The sequence below is a fragment of the Pleurodeles waltl genome, chromosome 4_2 (genome assembly GCF_031143425.1).
Source record: "Pleurodeles waltl isolate 20211129_DDA chromosome 4_2, aPleWal1.hap1.20221129, whole genome shotgun sequence".
Lineage (NCBI taxonomy): Eukaryota > Metazoa > Chordata > Amphibia > Caudata > Salamandridae > Pleurodeles > Pleurodeles waltl.
The window spans coordinates 1,016,240,409-1,016,264,318 of NC_090443.1; the positions used below are offsets into that span (position 1 = coordinate 1,016,240,409).

A 23,910-nucleotide genomic window follows, 5' to 3' on the forward strand; every position below is an offset into this window, starting at 1 on the left:
CTACTTCTCCTGGTAGTTGGATGGCATGTAACAATTCTTTTATTCTTTCGCCATTTTTCACTGGCGATCCTGAAGAGGTCATGAAGCCTCTCTGTGACCACAATTGTCCGAAATCATGCACTATTCCAAACCCGTACTGGCTGTCAGTGTAAATGGTAACTTTCATCAATGCAGAGAGTTGGCATGCTCTAGTAAGGGCTACCAATTCTGCTACCTGTGCAGAGTAAACTCCTTGAAGCCAAGATGCTTCCAAAACACCTGTTACCGTGCATACAGCGTACCCTGCTTTCAATACACCCAGTGCATCTCTTAAACATGAACCATCGACAAAAATAATTTGATCATTTTCTTCCAATCGGGTATCTTTGATATCAGGTCTTGGTTTGGTGCAAAATTCAGTCACCTGAAGACAGTCGTGCTCGATGTCTTCAGCGTTCTCAATTTCAGCATTTTCACTGGGAAACAAGGTTGCTGGATTCAACGTAGTGCACCTTTTCAGCTGCACATTAGGTGATCCCAGAATTATTGTTTCGTACCTTGTGAGTCTAGCACCAGTCATGTGCTGTGTTCGGGAACGTGTCAAAAGTATCTCGACTGAGTGAGGGACCATGACTGTTAAAGGGTGTCCCATCACTATTCCTTCACTCTGTGTGAGGCTGATACCAACTTCGGCTACGGCGCGCAAGCACCCTGGCAGTGCTGCTGCGACCAGATCCAAAGTAGCTGAAAAATACGCTACTGGTCTGTTTACGCCACCATGGGCTTGGGTCAAGACAGACAAGGAACATGCATCACGTTCATGACAAAACAATGTGAAAGGCTTTGTGTAATCAGGCATACCTAAGGCTGGAGCCCTGCACATGCATTCTTTCAATTCAATAAAAGCATCCATCTCTTCTCCTTTCAGTTCAATTTCATCCAATGCATCCTTCTGGGTCAGTTTCAGTAAAGGTTTTGCTAGGGTTGAGAAGTTGGGAATCCATTGGCGACAGTAACTCACCATTCCCAAAAACTTCCTCACCTCCCTCCTCGTCTTTGGGGGACTCATTTGAAGTACACTTGTTATTCTTTCCTTCATTATTCTCCGTGACCCTTTCTCTATTTGGTGACCCAAATATTTCACTTTCTTCTGACAGAACTGTAATTTTGAAGGAGACACCTTGTGTCCATTCCTTCCCAAATGGTTCAATAGGGCAATGGTGTCGGCTGTGCAGTCACTTTCTGTCTTGGATGCAATCAGTAAGTCATCAATGTACTGTACTAGGGTTGACTCGAATGGCAATTCTAACGCTTCCAAGTCTTTCTTTAGAATCAGATTGAAAATTGACGGTGACTCCGAAAACCCTTGAGGAATTCGACACCAACTGTAAACTCTGTCTAAGAATTTGAAACAAAAGAGAAATTGGCTGTCCTCATGAAGAGGCCCCCGAAAAGAATGCTTGTGACAAGTCGATGACTGAGAACCACTCGGCATCGCAAGGGACTTGAAACATTATCACAGCTGGATTTGGTACTACAGGGCAGCATTTAATTATTATGTCATTTATTTTCCTCAAGTCCTGCACAATTCGGACCTTTCCACTTGGCTTTATTAGTCCCATAATTGGTGAATTACATGGACTGCTTAACACTTCTTTCAGTACTCCCTGCTTTACAAACTCATCAATAAGTTGGGCGACTTTCATGAGGGTGTCTTGTGCCATATGGTACTGTGGGGTCTGGGGAAAGGTTACATTGGGTTTTACAGTCACTTTCACTGGTTCCACTCCTTTCACCAATCCCACCTCTTTTCCTGTCATATCCCACACTTCTTTTCCGACTATTTCCTGTAACTCAGCTGGAATATCTGCTTCAGTGATCATCGGAAAAAGGGTAATCAGAGGATACTCTTCATCGACAGTCTCCATCTCATCCCCTTCTACACTGTCCTCTTCTTCCCCATCACTGCTCGTCTGAATTCTAATTCCATCGTTCGAACACATAATCGAACATCCCAATTTGCACAATAGGTCTCTCCCTAACAGTGATATGGGGCTTGAGTCACATACCACAAAATTATGTGACCCTTGATAGTTACCAATTCTGACTTGTACTGGATCTGTGATTGGGTTCGTCAGGTACCTGTTTGCTACTCCCACTACTTGAACTGTTCTCCCTGAAAGTGGCAAATTTGGCACTTCAATGCTCCTAACAGTGGAACGTGTAGCTCCTGTGTCAACCAAGAATGAAACGCGATGACCCATGACTCTTCCCTCCACATACGGACCCTTTTGATCAACTTCCAAAGATGCTGCAAGCACACAATTTCCCTCCTCATCTGAACTTCCGCTCTCCCATACATCGTTTATTCCATTCTCGCTGTGTAGTGGGAATTGGTGTACTGTGTCATTTTGACTCATTGCCTGACCCGTGACCTGTTGAGGAAGCATTGCTTGCTGCTGATTCATTGGTGCTAAGGGTATTTGCATTTGCTGATTAGGTACCATAGGAAACTGCTGTTGCATTGGCTGCAATTGTGTCATTTGCACACAAGGCATTTGCACCTGTTGCGGTTGCATGGGTTGTAGACCCTGCATCTGGTTTATATTGTTTTGAAAATTTGGGTTCGGACCTCTCAGTTTCGGTCCTCTCATAGTCTGAAATGCATTGACATCATTGTTTTGCTGACCTACACCTTCCTGCACCATCATTGGGCACTCCCGTTTCCAATGCCCGACGATTCCGCACGTGTGACATGGCATCACCTTCTTCATTGCCTGTGTACCATTTGGAATCATAACGGTATTCAAAACAGGACCATTATTCACAAACCCTCCTCGGCCTCTGCCTCTCATCTGCGGCTGAAACATAGCATTTCCCTGTTGCTGCTGCTGCGGCATCTGTTGTTGAAACCCTTGCAAACCTTGTAAGCCTGTCTGAGCTGCTCTGAGCTGCATCACCATCACCTTTTCCTTCAATCTTTTCTGCTTTGTCTCAATCTCATCACTGCAGTATTTTGCATAATTCAACACTTCATCGATCGACTTTGACTGCCAACAAATCAAATGCGATTTAATCATCTGGCTAATTTCGGGTCTCAGCCCTTCCACAAACCTGAACACAAAATGGAGCATGTCCTTTGGCTCAATCGTTTCCGTGCCACTGTAATTTTTGAACGCTTTCAACAACCTCTCATAATACGCATGTATAGATTCTTTAATCTCTTGAGCGGTCCTGTCAATCCTTTGCCAATCCACATTTTTCGACGCAACCTTGGTTTTCAAGTGCTCGATCACCTCATGGTATAAACTCATTACCATAGGTGATGGCGCACCTGTGTCTCTATCTCTCTCTGGTTCACTCGTCGGCCAACCTACAGCCCTTTTACAATCTTCCCACAAATCAGCCGGAACCACAATTTCAAATAAGGTATTCAGGTCTTCCCAGAGACACTTCGCGAGTTTCACAAATCTATCCGTTTGTTGATACCACTCAATCGGTTTCTCTCTTAGTTTGGGAAAGTCATCCGTAAAGGATTGAATATCGCACCTGTGCCATGGTACATGCACAAGTTTTCCCCCTGCTGTCTCTCTCATTGGTAACATGGTTATCAGATCGTCATTCTGTTGTTTTTTCTCACTTCGTTCTGAAGTATTTTCTTTCTTTTTGTCCTTTTTCTTGACCCACCTGCTTTCCCACTTGTCTAAACATCTCCAAACCTGTGCACTCTGCAGTATCTCTTTAAGGTGTGTTTTCATCCCTGCGGATCTCATGTGTTCAAAATCTTTTGTTTCAAAGTCTAACCTGTAACTTCTGCTTAGGTGTTTGGTCTTACCTATATCGATCTCGTTTCTGTCTGCAATTTCTTGTAATTTCTTATGTATGTTGCTCACTTCTCTTGTAATCCTAGGGCACATGTATCTTAGTTCTTCTTCTGTGTATGATTCTAATCTGTTCAAACCCATTGTTCCCTCTACCAGTTCATCTGCCTCCATACCCAACCTTATTGTATTCAGGTATTCTTCTCCCTTCCCGCTTGATGTACTCTGTGGGGAGTTCAGGCTGTTGAACCATTGTGTTAACTGTTGCGCGTTCAGTCTCATCAATGTGGCAGTTACATCAACTGCCATTGACGGTTTCTGTAATGTTTCAGTCTGTGAAGTTAACGGTACTAATAGTGGTGGATGTGACCTTACCACGGTTGACGGAGCACAAATTGGAATTGGACTGAATTCCGACAAGGACCCAGATCCATTTGGCAGTGCCGCTATCGGAGTTGTCTCTGGAGTGGTTTCTATGCATCTCCTCCCTGTCCCATTCTGTATCATTAACCCTTGGTCGCTGGTGCTTGAATTTGCCTGTATGTACAGTGGTACTGGTGGACCTACAGTGATAGGTAGAGATATTGCGTCTGGGTTCTGTCTGTTCCCCGAATTCTGTGGCATGTTAATCCCCACATTGTGGTTCATCATTGCTGGCATACCTAACTGGCTTTCTACTACTCGCACTTCTTGTGTCTGCTTTTGGGGCATCGAGAACTGTGTTGATTCAGCTTGAATCAATGTCGGTCTCTGATAGTTTTGTCCTCCTTGCGCCATTGAATCGGAAGTCATTCCCACATTATGCTCATCGCAACAGTGCCTTTGAACCTGTGGCTGATAGTTATCAGCAGGTTTCAATGTTGGCACGTCTGGGTACATTCTCTGAATCCGTGGTATTCGTGGTGAGAAAGGCATGTCAGAGCTGCTCGGCCTCTGAGATATTCTCAAATTTGGTGTTACATTACCCTGTATTGGTTCGGGGGGGGGCAGTACTAATGCTTGAGCCTTTTTCGCTTTCCACATATGGCGGTGGGCGATCATTCAGCAATTGTATAATGAACTCCTCATCATCTGACTCGTCTCCCCTTTTTGACTTTCTATTGCTCTCTCCCTCTCTGGACTGACTCCTGTTTGTCTTACAGGTGGCTTTCCTTCCTTCCGTCTCCGCTTCCTCGGCAATCGCTGGAAACAATTTAATTCCCTGCAATACGTCTGATCTCCAAACCTTTTGTGTGCTGTCCCATCTAGCATCCGCTAGTGTCTTTTCTACTTTTCTTATTCTTGTCTCAAATTTCTTTTGTTGTTGGTTTCTAGCTATTAGCTCCCAAATTGCTAATGCCTCAAACTGTGCTGGCCTTGGAGGTACTTTCATGTCATATAGCGCAAATCTCAGATTTTCTAAAACCCTTAGGTTAAACGACCCGTGGATAGGGAACGCTACACTTCCATGTTTTTCTGTTAATTTGCACCATTGCTTTAGCCATAGACATGGCGCTACACCCTTTTCTTCAATGACGATGTAAGCTGGTGTACCCTCAGGCGGTGTTTCTTCTCCTACATTTGCTTTAATATATACGTCTCCCCTCATGGCACTCTTAAATGCTTTGAAAAATTTCATCTTTCCGTCTTTTGTTTTTCTAAAATATGTAATCAATAAGTGACTTTAATTCCCGGAATACTCTTCGCTTGCCTTTCCCCTTCCAATTGCGCTTCACGGACTGCGTCCAATCCGTGCGCGACCCTTCTCACCAACCGACCTATCCCAGCGCGGCTCCTAGTGACGTCACACTCACACACTGCGGCTGACAAAGTCCCGCGGCTTGTCCTCTTTTCATTCGGCTTCACTCATAAACTGATTTCTGCAATATAACGCGAGCACTTAACCAAAAGAATAAAACAGATCTGTCGGTTTACTACAGGAAAGGTAATACAATCGCTTCAGAAACCTTAGGGATTTTTCACTAGCCTCGGCAGTTATTCCATCTTTCTCGGTTTCCCACTTTCGCAAGCAAAATTTGACCCGCAAACTTTACTCTCAACTGATCAATGAACTATTCTAGTGCACTTTAGAATTCGTCAAATCTCAAAGTCGAAGTTTTCTTTCACTCTGCAACATTCATACCAACTTGTTGACCACGCCCGATCAACCTATTAAACCGACCAGATCACAACATCAAACAAGTGTCACATACACTTTTCAACATACTCCGGAGTCTCTTGACCTCGCAGGGCCCGTCTCAACATCAACAACCACGTGGACAATTTTTCTGCTCAAAGCGCTACACACATGTGAAGTTCGACGACTTCCCTACTCTCACACCTTTGGAGGAACACTCCTCTATTATCTTTTAACTCCTTAAATCCTCACAAACTTCTCAATTAATCTGCGGCGATAAGCTGTGCAAGCGCGAAACCCTAACTTCACTCATACCGTCACTAGAAATGCTGAGACCATTCTCATACCTCCATGTTCCTCATTCGCAAGCTCCGAGATCCCGGGAAAGTCATTGGGGACTTAGGGCATCATCATCTCTCCAACTTGTTTTATCAAAGAAAATTCTAACCTGACTCTGTCTATTGTTCGGATGGGGTCCCAAAGGGCGAAACCATCAATCTCTGCTACCATCTACTGATAACGCGTCCAGCCCTTATAAATTACCTGTACCTGGACACGTTGGAGGTCGGTGAATCTTTTAACCGAGTCGGGCTTTCCTCATCCTCAATAGTCGAGTCACTCAGATCAATAATCAATAACTGTTGTAATCGGTAATCAGTACTCAATTAATAGGTCAGTATAACACATCTGAAATCAATAACAGTTGGTATTTCGGCGCACCATGACCTTTCAGTCATGAATAACCACACCAGTTTATTAAAAGTTAGTGAATTTATTTCCCTATATTAACAAAGCTAGCACGATATATATATGTCTCAAGACCAATTGATATATGTATATGAACATTACTAGCTGTCCATAACGGCGGAAGAAACGCAATCTACGTAAAATCTGGATAATGATACACTCCGTTATAGCAATGCAAATCACCAATGTGACTAACTGTATTTGACTAATTGCATACATTCGGTCAGCATAACAAGATTTCAATTCTTCATGATACATTGAATGAATACCTCGACTAACCTCTAATTAGCATTGGCATGTGGGACTTCATGCAAAACGAATTTAGTCAACACAAATTTGGAAAACTTCTAGCTAGGATCCTATCAAAATTAGCAGTTGGTACCTAAAAGGAAAAAAAAACACAATGCATAATACATTTATCCTTTCATATTTACCAAATACAACCAGCATTCAAGAAAAGTCTTCGTCCTTCAGGTACCGGTTGATCAGCATGGGGCAAGTATCAAAGGGGCAAAGTTAAGGGCAAGTTTCCTTGCAGCGGCAAGGAGAATAGGGCAAAGTTACTGCATGGGCAAGACGGGGCAAATCAAAGTTAAAGTCTCTAGGGTGAGAATTCTTAAAGTCTCTTTCTCTCAGATAGAGAAAAGGGCATCAGGGTGTTGTCCAAATGGAGTCTGGCATCAGGCTTCAAACTGGCATCGAGGAAAAATGGCTGACTTCTCTTTGTCCGGTGGGTTTAAGTAAGAAACATTCCAAATTCTGCAGGGTCTTCCATTGGAGGGTTCATAGGTTGGCTTCAAATTGTCCAATCAAAAATTGTCTTTTACTAGTGCCCATTTATGCATACACTGTCCTTGGAGCCTTGGAACACAAATTGTATCATGGTTTGCCAATTATTTTACTATCTGTACCTTCATTGTCCGCACCTGCAGAGACTGACCTTGTATCAAAGGGGATGTAACCGGCCTAGCACGAAACCTTGGAGATAAGTGTACCAGCCAGTTTCTACTGGAAAAATACAACTTCAAGCAAGAATATATGTTTCATTAGTTCAAGGAAAAAAAATCACGCAGTTAGAATTTGAAACCAAGCAACTAGGCCAAAGCCTGTACTAAATTTAAGCTAAGCAAAACAGTTTTCAAACAAGAAATCATGGCATACATTTGCGATTATGACGGATCACTACATTTTTAATACTTCATGATTAATAAAGCTCGTTTAGAATGATGGCGAACTACCCCGAGGGCACATTTTCCCCCGTACATTATTTCTTTTACTAACATCGCTCTATATTATGTGTATTGATTACGCGGTGTGCATGGATATATGTCGGACCTTCTTTTTCTGCGTCATCACCCTCTTGACTTGCTCCTTGCCGGAGTTGATCACCCAAAGGGGGCTGGAGTACTCAAACACAACTTTACAAAAAGTTTTCCAAAGTAACCGCTAACTGCAGTAGTTGTCAATGTTTGATTATTAATACTTATTTACATTTTGAGGGGAAAGGTGTGCTCATGATTACTTAAAAATTCATATCTCTGGAATCCTTCAATGGATTTTTTAACTTTGATGTCTAAAAGTTCATAAAAATAAGATCTATTTTCATAAAGTGTGTTGGATTTTCTTTGTGTCATATTTCTTTCTTATTCAATTATTTCAGTATTTCTTAATGCTTTATACTAGTTTCTTTGTTAAAGCCTGAACGTTCAAACCCACAGCTACCCAGGGTTGAGCTACAATTTCACAAATGACACTTATTGGACTCAAGACAGGTTTGAGAGTTTATTACACAGTGAGGTTGCACAACCACACCATACAATAAACCACATTTCCTCACAACAGTACAACAGGACCTGCAGCACCCACAATACACTTTGCTAAAGGCAACAATTACCTGGAATGTTATGTTATATTAAGTTGATTTGTAGGGTGCAACTTATCACCCCTGAATGAGAGGAGCGGATGGACATAGAGAGTTGGACCACTAAATAAAATCAAGTTTCAAGAACCTGAAGACAGAATATAACATTTTTGATTAAAGATTCAGTTTAAATAGTACCGTGTGTTGTGAATGCTTTCAAGGAGCGAAGGATATATAAAAACTTCATTAATATTTTTGGGTCATAAAAATGTATGTAACAGCTCCTTGAGACTCACAAGGGTTGGAAAGGCGCTATAGAAATGCCAATATAATGCAATATAAACGCCTTGTTCATAAACATTTTAAAAGAAAGTTCGTCTCATTTTTGTTAGTAGTTGAGAATGTGACGAGGTACCACTGCAGTGCAATGTCAACAGGTATAGATCTGCTAATGTAGCCATTCATCCATGATTTTCTGTAACCCCCACCTCTACAATCTGGGGGGGATAAATCCCCTGCATTCCCCTCACTTCCTAAGCCCACGACTGCAAAGTCAGAAGATTTGTAAAGTGAACCACCTGACACTCTTGCTGGTTTACAGGGAGTGTGAAAGGAAAGGCTGTGAGATGTCATTTATTTCTAACACACAGCAAATTTTAAATACCTGTAAATGAACTGCACAAGCATTTCTGAATGTATCAGCAATTAGGAAAGCAGAGCTTGAGCAAATATTTTAGCAATTCCAAACTGTGCTGGAAACAAATATTTAAAATAAATCAAAACAAATCAAGACATTCTAATTGCTGATGCTCAATTGATAGATATTTGCTGTAACTCAATTTCCACACATTATAGTTCGAGCCTTTCTGTGGTTTTGTCAGTAAAACTGGACCTTAGACCAAATGTGGTGCCTAGTTCAGTGGACCGTGTGCTGCCTGCAAATGACAGTGCGTTGCCACACCATGCTCTAGCAATTTGTTTGCAATGGGGTGCTACAAAATACACCTCCTGCTACTTATCACTCTCTTGTTGAGTATGTTTGCTATATATGTTTTTTGTACGACACTTGGATTTTTGACAGTCCCTATGACTTCCGTGATGCACCATTGATGGCAGATCCACCAATTTGAAAATTGTTCCAGCACCTTTGCTACAATGAATGAATTAATTAATTTATGCATGGGTCTTATGGACTGCACAGCTGTTCTTAGCCATTTTTCATACTTTTTCCTGAAGAAAGAGTCTGGAGACACTGAACAAAGCTCAGGTGGGATGACACTTGGCTCAGGACTGGAGGATGGAAAATAAAATGGCAATAAATTAACTTTATTACCATCTTATTTTTGATCCCTGGGGGTCTTTTTGGCAGAGGGATGACGCCCCTCCATCCTAATGGAGGAGCTGCTCCTGCATACACAGCCACGCTCTCTCTTGCACACACACACACCACACCGCCTGCATCCTCAAAAGTAGAACAGTTGGTCTAGCCTTGTTCCACATTGCACTAAAAATATGGAACAGCCACCCTCCACATATCAGGGCATCCTCCGTGCTTCTTCAATTCCACAAGAGGCTGAAGACCTGGCTCTTTAACTAACCCACAGCAGACAGCTTACACACCTGCTCCGGCGTCTGGGTGCCCCTTCAGGCTCTACAACTCCAAATAACATAACAACGCTGCTAATAAAACCAATGCTGCCTTCCCCCCCTTGTCCAAAGACAGTTTGATGAATTCGGACACATCAAGAAAAGTCTCAGTTCTATACTTAGGGGCATATTTATAAGGAACTGGTGCATCGCCTCTGATGCACCAGTTTCCTTGCTTCACGCTTCGTCCCTTAACGACACCATGGTAGCACTGTATTTACAATACAGCACACCATGGCGCACGTTAGCACAACACCGTCAAACTTTTTGACGCTATCGTGACACTTTGCTGAACTAGCACCAAAAATGTTTACACTAGTTCCGCAAAGCTCGGGAAGGCCCATAGGAAATAGCCTAGCACCTGTCCTGGGTAGGCATTAAAAAATGATGCCAAGGAGGGCCAGGGACTGTAAATATGCTCCTTATTGTGTAATACAAACTTTACACTCCCATGTAGAAAACCTTATTTTCTTTTAGTGAATTCTTATGGGCATATTTACAAGAAGGTGGTGCATCGGTCCGATGCACCACTTTTCTTGCGTCTCTCTGAGCCCCCTAATGACACCCTGGCTGCACTTTATTTACAATCGGGCGCACCATGGCTCTAATGACCACAACAGCATCAAAAATGTTTGGCGCTGTTGTGGCGCTTTGGTGCACTAGTGCCAAAAATGTTGTGCAGCAAACCTCAGGGAGGCCCATAGGCCAATACAGGAGCATCTCTTCAGTGCCTGCCTTGGGAGGCTTTAAAAATGATGGAAAAAATGGCGCAGTGAAATCTTGCAAATTTTGCTGCACCATTTTTTCAGGGCTTGCTGTAGGGGAACGCTCCCTTTCATACATTAGGCCTGGCGTAGAAATAATGTGGTGCAAGGAGTTAGAAAGTGGCACAATGCATGCATTGCACCACTTTGTAAATGTGGCGCTGGGAAATGTCCCCCCTAGTGCCGCCTTAGCGTAAACAAAAAAAATGACGCTAGGGCGGCGCAAGGCGGCGTAGGGGCCTGAAAATATAACCCTTATTACTTTACGTCGTAGTATGTCACTACGTATGGATATTTATTAAAAGGGTGTAATATTCTGAAATCTTAATGGTGCACGGGTGTTATAAAAGTGTTTCTATACTTGCACTTGTTAGGTTGAGCACAAGTGCTGCCTTTCCGGCGTGTTGGTATTTGTGTGGACTTCTAACCACGCCCACCTCACGCCCATCACTCTCACTTGGTCATGGGCTTGCCTTTCAAAAACCTTTGATGATATTGATAAATGCTTTAGGTTTGTCCCTCCTTGGGGCAGTTTTATTACCGCCTTGGCCATCGACCCTGTTACATGGATAATGTTTGCCGATAAGTTTTACTGTGAGCAAACTTCTTTTTCCTTTTGTGTCTCTCCTTCGCTCTCATGCTCAGGGCGGCCGTGGCGCTTTGTATCAGCTCGCTTATGTCAACTGTTTTACTTTTTATTTTCAATTTATTAGACAAGAAAAGTCCAGTTAGGAATTTACAACGCCAATAGCTCTAACGGGAGCAAAAGAGAGACCCATTACAAATGCTTGGTTTTTTTAACTGGGGTGTAGGGGTGAGGGTGTAAATGTGTGTACGTTTGTAACAGCGCATGTCTGAAGCTGTAGCTGCATGACGTGCGTTGCTGGGAAGTGTGGCTTTTTTGCCACCAAAATGTGAGCATTGGACGTGAGCGCTGTCTATAAAAAAAACAAAACGCACAAAAGCTGTTTCCGCCCGGTCTCGAACCGGGGACCTGTCGCGTGTTAGGCGAACGTGATAACCACTACACTACGGAAACCCATGGAAGCAACTTTTGTAAGAGCCGTACAACTAATGCATCATACTGCAGTGTGCGGAGGATTTTCTTGCAGAAATCTTCCTCACTCGGGGACAGTTCTCGTTGCTATTTCCGGGGCTCCCCCCCCCTGCACTTCTCAAGGCTGCAGGGAGCCCGGCCTGAGTTTTCTCTCTGGTTTCCTTGTGTTCCCTGGAGACGGGGTGAAGCTTTCGCTGTGCAGAGTTGAGGGGTGCCGGGTTTATCCACTCTTTTGTCTTCCTGTCCCCCCCCCCTCTACCGTCCTCCCCCCGCCGCCTGTCATGTCCCCCTTCGGTCTAGTGTCCTTACCCAGCTCTGTGCTTCTCTCATACTACATGTCATATGGCACCAGGAGAGGAGGTGTGCCCCGCAGGGGGGATGTAGCTCAGTGGTAAAGCGCTTGCTTCGCATGCATGAGGCCCCGGGTTCAATCGACTTTTATCCTATTTGGACTTTTATAAACGCAGCATTTTATTCACAACGTGGCCGGGGGCAATGTTCTCTTCTATGCAGTCACAATTGACATTTTACACTCAAAACACCAACAATGGATTGCAAACCCTCACACTTGCAGTCAGAGGAGATGTTGTGTCAACAAACAGCCCTGCACCTTCCTTACAATGCCCCTCCCCTTCAACACTGCTCAAGGCTGTTTTCTTAGTCATCTCAATATTTGTGTAATGTATTTTATATTGTTACGTTATAAGTTATGTCATATGCTGTGTTATATGTTATGGTATGCGTTTTTGTAGAGGAGCTCACCCATGAGGGTCTCCAGGTGCTTTGCAGGTGCGCACGTGACTTTCTCCTTCATGGGGTTATTCAAAAAGCCAGGTTTTCTGTTTTTCAGACATTCGAGAAGTGTTGGGGACATTCTAAAAGGTGATGCGGTGGTGGGTTCCAGGCTTTGGGGTGATATCAAAAGATGCAGCCTCCGGCTATTGTTTTGTGAATGCGGGGTACGCCTGCGCGAGATGGTCTGGCTGAACATCAGGGGCGGCTCCTCTGTTAGGGCGGAAGAGCGTCACTCCCCCGCCAACAGCGGCAAAATCATTAAAAGAAAACGTAGTTTATTATTGTTTTCTTTTAAAGGGGCGGGGTCACAGGGGTGACGGGTAGTGAGGGGGAGTGCTCAGCACTCCCCCTCAGTGTGCATGTATGTTTGGCCAGCTGTCTCAGGCCGGCCAAACACACATGCGCAATAGGCTGTCTCCAGCCCGGCAACAGTTGCTGGGCTGGAGTGAGCCTTCACAGGCTCTCAGTCTGCCTGGGAGCGCCCTGGCTGGGCACTCCCAGCCAATCCCAACGTTGCTTTGAGCAGCATCAGGATTGGCTGCAGGGCAGGCTGGGAGCCTGTGCCTGCAGCCGGCTGATGCAGAGGAGACAGAGGAGCGGCATGGCCTGCGTGCAGGTAAGTTTATTTTTTATTTTCAAAATGTTATTAATATATTCCCCGTAGTGACCCCCTGATGTCCCCCCGCGCCACCCTGCCGCCTTTAACACCCGTGAGCGGCAACTGCTGAAAATAGGTGTCTGGAGGGGAGTGGAAGTGTACGCAGCTGTTGAGGTAGGCAGGGCCAGTGCTTTGATGTGTTTTGTTGTATATGTGTAAGAAGTTTGATCTGGGTGTGTTTGTGTTTGGGGAGCCAGTGCGGTTTCCTGAGTTGTGGGATGATGTGAGTACCACGAGGGTGGTTGAGGACGAGTCATGCTGGGGTGTTTTGTACGGGTCGGAGCCTGTTCAGGAGCGTCTTGGTGATTCCTGCGTAGAGTGTGTTACTATAGTTAAGTCTGCTGGTGAGCAGGGACTGCATGACTTTTGTCTTCGTGTTTTGTGGTACCTATTTTATTTTATTTTATAAACTCTGCATCCAAAGAACTGGCAAGAAGATAAATTAGATAGTAAATCCCTTCTGGGTTACTAAATTGATCATAAACATACTGCACTGTGCTAGTGCAAATGTCTTAATTAGAAATTATTAACAAGTGTTTATGTATTTTGAATAATGAATTCTGTAGAAAATAAATAACATTTGAATTGTGACCTCGAAGAATGGCCACCAGTGCTCACGAAATGTACTAAATGAATGATTAACATATATAAAATATTGAAAATGTATTAGATTAATGTAGTAATACGTCATATTGAGAGCTATGAATTATGCTTTAGCTTATTAATGTAGGCCTTAACTTAGCAAGTGTCTTGGCCGGCCTCATGCAGAAGCTGTATTTCTTGGCGTTTAATAGAAAATGCTGACAGAGTGAACTAACTGTGAAATGCTCATTGTTTAATAAAATGCATAACAGAAGCTTTCTATGGGAACCAACGGAGAGGAGATGATGTTTCTAATGATGTTTCATATTGTATGTAAAATGTGCTAGATGTACTTTCCCAGGACGCGAACAATGAAGACACTGACTGGAGAAGAAGATGCAACAATTTTGATACCTGACGAGCCGGATGATGAGAACATCGTAAGGTGAACCAATCAACTACATGAGAAAGGAGAAATATTAGAATTCATAGATTTGGGGCAGTTAATTCATTGGACAGAGTAATAAAGTATGATTAATTGACCAATTGGAAATTAGAGGATAGTTTGGGTACTTTGATTTAACAACGAAAACTTAGGCAGATTGTGAGACTGGAGATTTAGAGTGACGGTGTGCGATGAAGAGATTCGAGATCCTGTCATTGAGCTCATACTCTCTGACTGAGAGCCTGATGTGATGCTGATCGACTGATGACCTGAGGACGAAGACTGATTCTGTTTGCTGACCCATACCGTGGATAGGTAGATATGACAATATGACTGAAATTTATTTATGCGCCTTTTCTTTCTAGGTACCAACTGCGCTGTCTTAGTTAATGTTCTTAGCTCGATATTTCTAAATTCTTGTTTCAAAATGTATTTTGCATGAAGCCCCGCATGCTGATGCAAATCTGGATTAGATGAGGGTTTTTCTGTCTGACGATTGACAGATTCAGAGACAAATGGTTGACGGACTGTTTTGCTGAACTTTATGGACAGAGTAGAAATATTGAAGCTGATTCTTTTATTGATCTGTGCTAATGCTCTAGAGTGTATTGTGATGCAAGCCTTGATCAGATTATGTTTTTGGCGTCTTTTGGCTAATTATTAATAATAATCATGTGCTTTTTTAATTGAGCCTTGAATTAAATTCTTATGACTTAGTATTGTAAACTAAAGGGAAATAAAATTACTAAACTTACCAAGTCATGGTGTGATGATTACTGACTTAAATTGATTATTGATTAATGATTTGCTGATAATTATTGATTATTGTGAATTGATTACTGTAGATTATGTTAGCACTCTAACAAGGATATTCCAAGCGAATCAAAAGAATCATCGACTTATACACGTCACCTTGTACGTTTACTTATTGGGGACCGACACGCTAACAACTGCAAACTCTTGTGGTGTTCAGGCACCTTCTGCAGCGGTCGACGTCTATCCAGAAGGTTTCAGGGCATAACAGGATTAAGTCAAGCATTTGCAAAGACAAAAGGTCTCGCTTATGCTAAAGCTATTGCCTTTGCCAATACCTTTTAGCCATGTTGTACAAGATCCTGTCTGCTGTTCTGCATGGCTAAAGGTTAGTGGGGTGACGTAGAGTAGCTTAGAGTAGCGTAGTGTAAAGTAGTGTAGAGTAGAGTGGCATAGAGTAGATTTGAATGGCATAGAGGAGAGTGGCATAGCAGTGCTTGGTGTATACGAGAGTGGCATAGAGAGGAGTAGAGCAGAGTGGAGGGACGTAGAGTAGCTTAGAGTAGCGTGGTGTAAAGTAGAGTAGTGTAGAGTAGGGTGGCATAGAGTAGATTTGAGTGGCATAGAGGACAGTGGTATAGCAGTGCCTGGTGTATATGAGAGTAGCTTAGGGAGGAGTAGAGCAGAGTGGGGTGACGTAGAGTAGCTCATAATGGAATGGAAAGGTGGAGAGTAGACTGGCATAGAGTAGAGTGGAGTGGCATAGAGTGTAGTGGTGTACAATAGAATGGCGTGCAGTGGCATAGAGTTAAGTGTCATACAGTGGAGTAGAATTGAATGGCGTAGATTTGTATAAAGTGGCATAGAATGGTGTAGAGTGGAGTGGCACAGTGTTGAATGCCGTAGAGTTGTATAAAGTTGCATGGAGTGTTGTAGACTTGAGTGGCACAGACTGAAGTGGAATTGAATGGTGCAGAGTTGTGTAGAGTGGCATAGAGTGGCATGGAGTGTACTGGAGTGGCATAGAATAGAAAGGAGTAGCGTAGATTTGATTTGTGGGACCATTGCTCTGTGTGATATCCAGAGAGGCCAAGAATTGGATGAGCATGTACTCTGAACACCTTTACGACCCACTGACAGACACTGTGAAAAGCAGGCACTGCCTGTAGCCTGGACTCCTACCTACAACCCTTGAACACACACAGCCACAAACAAGAGACTTATTTTAATGTATGCGCGATACAAGAGTAATATGCTGCACAAAAGAAATCCATAGAAATAAACACTCTTAAGGAATGCACGATTAACTAAAAAATGTGAAATACTGACGATCTCAATTACCTTAATGATTTATGTACAGTCCTTGTTTAGTAACTGATCAGTGTTATTACCTATAAAGGTGGGGATACTAGAATATATATGAATATAAGACCAGATAGGATTTCAATGTTAGTTTTTAATTCTTGGAGGGTCTACGACCTGGAGGGGCCCAGCCCTACATCTACACTTTTGCAACCCATACTGAACATTGCTCTGCGCGTCTCATTGCCTACGACACCTAAGACCAGGATGGCCTTATATAGAATGAAGGGGATGTAGCTCAGTGGTAGAGCGCATGCTTTGCATGTATGAGGCCCCGGGTTCGATCCCCGGCATCTCCAGGCATTTTTTCTTAGAACCTCCTGTCACAGATTTTTCACTTTTTGATAATCTTTATAAATACTGCATTTTACTCACAATACGTTCCATTTTCGTGCACTCCCAAGAGTCATTTTACACTCAAAACGCCAACAACTAAAAACTAAGAAAGTTGTTCTGAGAACAAAAGATGTTGCTTAAAAAAGTTGCAGAGCTCTGGACCTTGATTGCAACGCCTCCTTTCCTGTATCAACGACAAAGGCAGTTTTCTTAGCAATATAATTAATCTTGTGCTCATTTAGTTTTACATCGTGTCGACCATCCATAATGATTCAGAACTGATATAACTATACTCAGTTTTTTTCCCGGGAAGACAAAGACAGGCGCCGGTGGTTGCTTTTTTTTATTTATTTACAATTAGCGCTGCCTCTTTCCTTGGCCAGCTTCTTGGCACATCGGACACCCAGCTTCGTCTTACCCCTTGCACGTGCTCACGCCCAGGATCTTGACCTAGTTTGTGTGGGCGAGATGACCTCGAGTGAGGCGCAGTGTTTGTCATGGACCTAATTTCTATGCCAGGACATGAGGCTCCGATTATACTTTTCTTTTTATGCTTTAATGTTTTAAGCAACCAATCAAAACAAAGATTAAAACAACTACACTTCCCATGAACATGTACTATCACATGATGAAGCAGAAAAAGAAAGGCTAACAAGCATTCATATATCATGTAACAAAATCGTATAAAGTAACGTGATTTTAGCAAAGAAAAATAATGTATGTAGAAAATGTGCCCTCGAGGTAGTTCGCCATTTAGTATAAGCGAGCTTGATTAATCATGAAGAATCAACAATGTAGTAATCAGTCATAATTGCAGATGTATTTTATGATTTTCTCGTTAGAACTGTTGTATGCTTAGCTTAAATTTAGCAGAGGCTTTGGCCTAGTCGCCTGGTCTCAATTTTAACTGTGTGGTTTCCATTTGTATTAACAAAAACGTATTTTAACTTGAAGGCTGTATTTGTCCAGTAGAATGACTAATACGCTTATCTCAAGGTTTCAGGTTTCGTGCTAGGCCAGTTTCATCCCCTTTGAAGCAAGGTCAGTTTCTGCAGGTGCAGACTATAAAGACACAGATACAGAAATAATTGGCAAACTTTGTTGCAACTTGTGTTCCAAAGCTCCAAGGACACCTTATGCATAAATGAGTACTAAGAGAAAGACACTATTCATTGGTCAAAGAGAAACCACCCCATGAACCCTCCAATGGAAGACCCTAAAGAATTTGGAACGTTTTCTTACTTAAACCCACCAAAGAGAAGTTAGCCATTTTTCTTGATGCCATTTTGAAGCCAGAACCAAGACGCCATTTTAAATGACATTTTGATGCTTTTTCTCTATCCCAGAGAGAGAGACTTTAAAGAATTCTCACCCTAGAGACTTTAACTTTAACTTTACCCCGTTTTGCCCATGCAATAGCTTTTGCCCCATTTTCCTTGCTGCTGCAAGGAAAACTTGACTTAAACTTTTCCCCTTTGAAATCTGCCCCATGCTGATCGAACCGGTACCTGAAGGACGAAGACTTACCTTGAATGCTGATTGTATTTGGTAATTATGAAAGGGTACATGTATTATTCATTGTATTTTCCTTCTTAGGTACCAACTGCTTATTTTGACAGAGCCTAAGCTAGAAGTTTTCTAAATTCATGTTGATTAAATTCTTTTGCATGAAGCCCCACATGCCAATGCTAATCAGAGGTTAGTTGAGGTAGTCACTTGATGCACCATGCTAAATTGAAATCTTGTTATGCTGACCAATGTATGCAATTAGTCAAGTTCAGTTACTCTTATTAGTGATTTGCATTGCTATAACTGAGTGCATTATAATCCAAATCTTGCGTAGATTGCGTTTCTTCCGTTGCTATGGACAGCTAGTAATGTTCGTATATGTATACCATTTGATTTTGAGACTTACTTATATTGTGATAGCTTTGTTAATATAGGGAAATAAACTCATTAACCTTTAATAAACAGGTGTGGTTATTCATGACTGAAAGGTCATGACGTGTCTAATTACTGATTTTCTGTTTAATTAATTTGTTGATTGACCACTAATTGAGTATTGGTTATTGATTATAAACGGTTATTGACGATTGATTTGAGGGATCCGACAATTCTTTGGATGAGGAGAACCCAACCGGGTCAAAAGATTCACCGACCTCCGGCGTGTCCAAGTATAAGTAATTTATAAGGACTGGACGCGCTATCACACATGAACAGCCATAGAGCCCCATACCCTAGATATCGCACATGAGACATTAACCCCCCTCTTTCTTTGCTGCTCTGCAAACAGGTAAGTACCTCTGACCCCTTTCTCAATTCTGTTGTTACTGAGTTTTACATTGTTTAAATTACAAGAGAATACTGAGTTTTACCTTTGTTTACATTCTCTTGCCCTTTGCCGCTCGTGTGTACACGCGCCGGTTTAATTTGACATTGTTGCGCTGTTACCACAGGCTTTGGGGAGCGTTTATCCTCCCTGTGAGGTACTCGCTGCCTCGCCTCCTCGCTTTCATTTCTGTGGAGCGGGAGCTTTGGGGAGCGAAGACGCACGTTTCCCTTTCGTGCTGTCCTCTTTCTATGTTTGGTGCTCGAGGCCTTGGGTACATGCGCGTACGGCCGGCTTCACGTCGGCCAGTTTAATGTAGATTTTCCTAGTCTATGACGGAAAGTCTTCATTTTATTAAAGACACGGAGGCGAGTATTATGCATTTCTTTGCTTACTTTATTCAATAAAGTAAGAAAAGAAACACATAATAGGAGCCTCCGGTCTTGACATAAAATTCAGTGCGTATGAACACTGGGAAGACGCACGTTTCTGTCTCTGGCCCGTAGCTGTTTTTCTCCCCATCAACGCCCAATTGTGCTCTTTCCTGGGCTGCAATAATCATAATTAGCTCTGCCAATGCTTGTTTAGAGGCAGGTCTCCCTCCACATTCTTACTACCTCAGAATTGACACCCATATACTTGGGTTGCTTTACGTTCCTCCTGACTTGGGAAATTGTTAAGGTCTTGACTCCCTACTTTAATTATTGAAGCTTATTGGCTTGCAGAAGCATTCTACATTCAGCGGATCCCTGTTTTACTATTATTGTGTCATCTCCCTCCATCACAGCTGGGTATGAAGAAGATGATGAGGAAGGTGTTTACTATGATGACTCTGTGGGGACCTTTGAAAAAGACTTGGTCTATGCAGTTGACGCTGGGGTGTGCCTCACTGTAAATGTGAAAAGAACAAGTGATGGACAGAATGCTAAACAATGTCAAACATTCACCCCCAGTACAGAGATCTGGGCCTAAATCCATTGTTTTTGGCTACCCACGCCGTCCCAGCCATATGCAAATCAATCTTGACCTTGCTCCCCATGGGAACAGTCCAGCCTGAACTGCCAGGCCAGTTCTTCCCTGGACTGGAAACAAGCATCCAGGGACTGGTTTGGGGGTATCACCCCTCCTCAATCAGGCTAGCTTAAATCCAGTGGCATGGGGGGCACGGGACCCACGTCTGGGCATACCCTTCCCAGTTAGGGCGACAAATGCTAAAAGAACAAGTGATGAACAGAATGCTGAACAATGTCAAACATTCACCCCCATTACAGAGATCTGGGCCTAAATCCATTGTTTTTTTGCTACCCATGCCATTCCAGTTTGGACCCAGCCATATGCAAATCAGTCTTGACCCTGTTCCCCATGAGAACAGTCCAGCCTGAACTGCCAGGCTAGGTCTTCCCTGGACTGGAAACATTTGTGTTTGTTTGCATTTGTTGCCATAAGTGCACCAGGTATGCCCAGATGTGGGTCACAGGCTCACTATGTCAATGGATTCAAGCTAGCTATGTCATTACCGGAGGCTCCCATTATGCGAGTTTAAAGCTGATCAACCACCACAAAAGCGATATCCACAATAGGCTTATAGTAAAACGATATAAATGCGGAGAAGTCGGACTGTTGCATCCTCCTTCGGATCGACAACATGTCTGCAGTGCGATATGTTAGATTGGGTGGTACAAGCTCCCGCCTCCTCACGGAGATTGCCAAGGATTTCTGGCACTTTTGCCTACAACATTGGATATCCGTAGTGGTGGAATATCTCCCCGGTCGGAACAACTCTGTGGCGGATTGGCAGTCTTGTCACCTTTGAGACTTCAGCGATTGGAGGTGACACCCAAAAGGCTTCCATTCCCTCCAATGCCTCTAGGGCCCTTTCTTGATGGACTTCTTTGCCTCTTAGCTAAACTGACATCTGAAGCTGTTTTTCAGCTGGCGACCAGATCTGGAAGCATTAGCGAGCAATGCTATCCTCCTGGATTGGTCTCCGTTCCTGGGTTATGCATTCCCTCCGTTCATGATGCTCCTCAGGGTTTTGGCTCAAACTTGTCACCAGAGAACAGGCTTGATTCTGGTGAAACCCCTCAGGCCTGGTTTCCTGTGGTTCTGGAAATGTGGTGCTCTTCTCCTATCCTTCTCCCAGAGCTGTGGAATCTTCTTCTGGACCTCTTGGACCTTCCTCATCCTCATCCCTAGTGGCATGGAGAATTTCAGGGAACAATGGTCCCTCCCAGGACTTTCACGCAAGTCTACTGACTTCATCACCAAGGCCTAGTCCTCAAGTACGCAGAAGCCATACACTTCAGCTTGGAAGCGCTGGTGTATTTCGTGCAGTGAACGGTGTGCTGATCCTTCTTCAGCAGAGTGTTCCTTGATTCTAAATATTTTGTCTTCTTTGGGGGCCTGGGTATGGCCGATAAGTCTGTTACCAATTACAGGTCAGCCATTTCTGCGGGTCATTTGCCTATTGATGGCAAACCCATGGGCGAACTTCCTATTGTGTGCAAACTGTTACAAAGAATTTGTTTTTCCAATCCCCCTCGTCTGCGTTATTCTTCCCATTGGAATATGAATATTGACTTTTGAGTTTTGGACTCCTGGCCTGCAAATAAATATTTTTCTAGGAAGCAGCTTTCCGCTAAACTTATAATGCTTTTGTGTCTGATCAATGAAGCTGTGTTTTGGACCCAGACAACCCTCCTCAACCAGGGTTTAAGGTACTTTGAAAAGGCAGCCTAACTGGGTCCCTGTAGGCAGTTTGTGCGCCACTATGGTCAGCTTGAACTTTTGAGTTTGTCTTGGTCTGGCGCTGCCAGATTTCACTGATTGTCGCTTCTTGCTTCTAAGCGCTATTTTACAGTTTGTTCTTCAAAAAATCATAACCCCAGGCTCTAATTGGATTTTTGTTGTTTTTACTTATTACATTTTATTTAGCAACATTCTGGGAACTCGACTCCCTGATTATAGTGTTCCTTTGGGGCTCGGGAAGGAGGAGAGGGGTGTTAACCATGAAAAGGCCAAGGGATGAAGAGGGACTGGCAATCCCAGACTTTGAATGCTAATATCTAGCAGCTCAACTGCAATGGTTGGCGCAATGGGTGGCTGGTAAAGAAGCTAAGGACTGGGAAATGGGACAGTTCATCCCAAACCTCCCCCAGCAAACAGGGGTATCACTGAAAAACAACTGCCCTGTAACTATAGGTCCCCATGAGTCCTGGGTCATAAATAAATGGTGGAATAGATGTCTCCAAAAAACAAGCACAATAATCCCTTATTCACCTGACATTCTGATGACTATGCTGACTTCATTACCACATGGGGAGATTGGGGGGACATAGCGGAAGGGTTGCCGCGGGTGCAACAACGGTAGGAGACCTATACAGAGATGGGGGGGGCTCGTCTCCTTTGATAAGGTCCAATCAGAATTCGATCTTCCGCACAGGCCCTTTCTCCTTCACCGCACTATCACACTGATGGTCAGAAAACATTGGAAAACTGGGCACCTCAAACCAAGACGCCATAAATCTGGCCAATACATAGTCCAATCACCCGGATCCGTTAAGGCGATAACCTGCCTCTACAAGGCAATGCGAACAGATATGCTGCAGCCCATGGAGGCCCTGGGACTAGATAGGAAGAGGATCTGGGGGTTCCCATACCTGAGAGGGACTGGGAGTCGATACTTAAGAGGAAACTAAAGGTCTCCAGAAATGCTCGATTGAAATTAATCAATTTTTGCGTACTGCATAGAGCACACCTTACCCCTGGATGTCTTAACAAACACTTTCATGTAGCGGGCAAAGTGCCCAAGGTGTGGTGAGGCTAATGCAGAACTATTACACATGCCTTGGCCCTGTCCGTCTTTGGCTGGCTATTGGCTAGGGGTGACAACAACAGTGGCAGAGGTTACATCACGAGACATCCCCTGCACTCCAGGGCACTGTCTCTTATATTGGCTCCACCATAACTCCAAAACCAGGACTACAAGTCGTTTTCAAGATCTGGTGTACGTTTTAGGTAAACTAGAGACAACCAGAAACTGGAAAGCTCTGGGCAGCCCTAGAATTCTAACCTGAAAAAACAAATTGGAAAAGTGGGTGGGATACGAGGGGGAGGTGCTGGTGAGAGATGCCAGGAGGGGGAGGGGCTCCCATGACTTGGCCAAGGCCTGGGAAATGTTGATGGACTGTCTGAAAGAAATTGAGTGGCGTACTCCTGAGGGAACACCCGGGTCCTCTCCTGCCACTGACAGAGCACGATTACATAGAAACCTGACACGGTCTGACGAGATTGAGCTTACACCATAGCACTGCACGCACAACACTTCACAAGGCCGTGGGTTTGCGGCATAGGGTTGGGAGTGGGAATGAGACAGAATTGTAATGTTGCACCGTTATGAGCACCGGTGTCTCCACAGCATATTTCTTGAATGTATATGTAATAGGAATGATATCTACCAATTCAAAAGTTTAATAACATTTGTTTAAAAAAATGTATGCACCAGTGCCCATGATATCACACATTGGCCACGCCACTGAGGTAAAGTAGCCCTGCCAAGTGTCACGCATCTTGCATTAGAATAATGCATATCCAGTCATTTTCCCGCATTACCGCAATGCCTGAGATTGTCACGCAGAAGAACCATGTCCTGAAGTGTA

At 43.6% G+C, this 23,910-nt stretch overlaps 2 non-coding genes across 2 annotated transcripts; one reads left to right on the forward strand and one right to left on the reverse strand.

Moving 5' to 3' along the window:
• Nucleotides 1-11,901: 11,901 nt before the first annotated feature.
• Nucleotides 11,902-11,974, reverse strand: TRNAV-AAC (transfer RNA valine (anticodon AAC)). Its single transcript has one exon. It is a non-coding gene; the product is annotated as a tRNA-Val (tRNA).
• Nucleotides 11,975-16,814: 4,840 nt separating this feature from the next.
• Nucleotides 16,815-16,886, forward strand: TRNAA-UGC (transfer RNA alanine (anticodon UGC)). Its single transcript has one exon. It is a non-coding gene; the product is annotated as a tRNA-Ala (tRNA).
• Nucleotides 16,887-23,910: the final 7,024 nt, after the last annotated feature.